Source organism: Galeopterus variegatus, unplaced genomic scaffold (genome assembly GCF_000696425.1).
Source record: "Galeopterus variegatus unplaced genomic scaffold, G_variegatus-3.0.2 Scaffold15657, whole genome shotgun sequence".
NCBI lineage: Eukaryota > Metazoa > Chordata > Mammalia > Dermoptera > Cynocephalidae > Galeopterus > Galeopterus variegatus.
Window position 1 is genome coordinate 1 of NW_007741768.1, and position 365 is coordinate 365.

Below are 365 nucleotides of genomic sequence, written 5' to 3' on the forward strand. Positions count from 1 at the left end.
TATATATATATATATATATATATTTTGACCGGTATGGGGATCGCAACCCTTGGCTAGGTATTGTCCACACCACGCTCAGCCAGTGAGCACACCAGCCATCCCTATATAGGATCCAAACCAGCGGCCTCGATAGCACTGTATTCTCCTGAGTGAGCCATCGGGCTGACCCGATATATTTTATTTTTTTAAAAGATGACCGGTAGGGCCGGCCCGGTGGCGCACTGGAGAGTACGCCGCTTGGGAGCGTGGCGGCGCTCCCGCCGAGGGTTTGGATCCCATGTGGAGACGACTTCCCGCTCACTGGCTGAGCGTGGTGTGGACAATACCTAGCCAAGGGTTGCGATCCCGATACCGGTCAAAATATA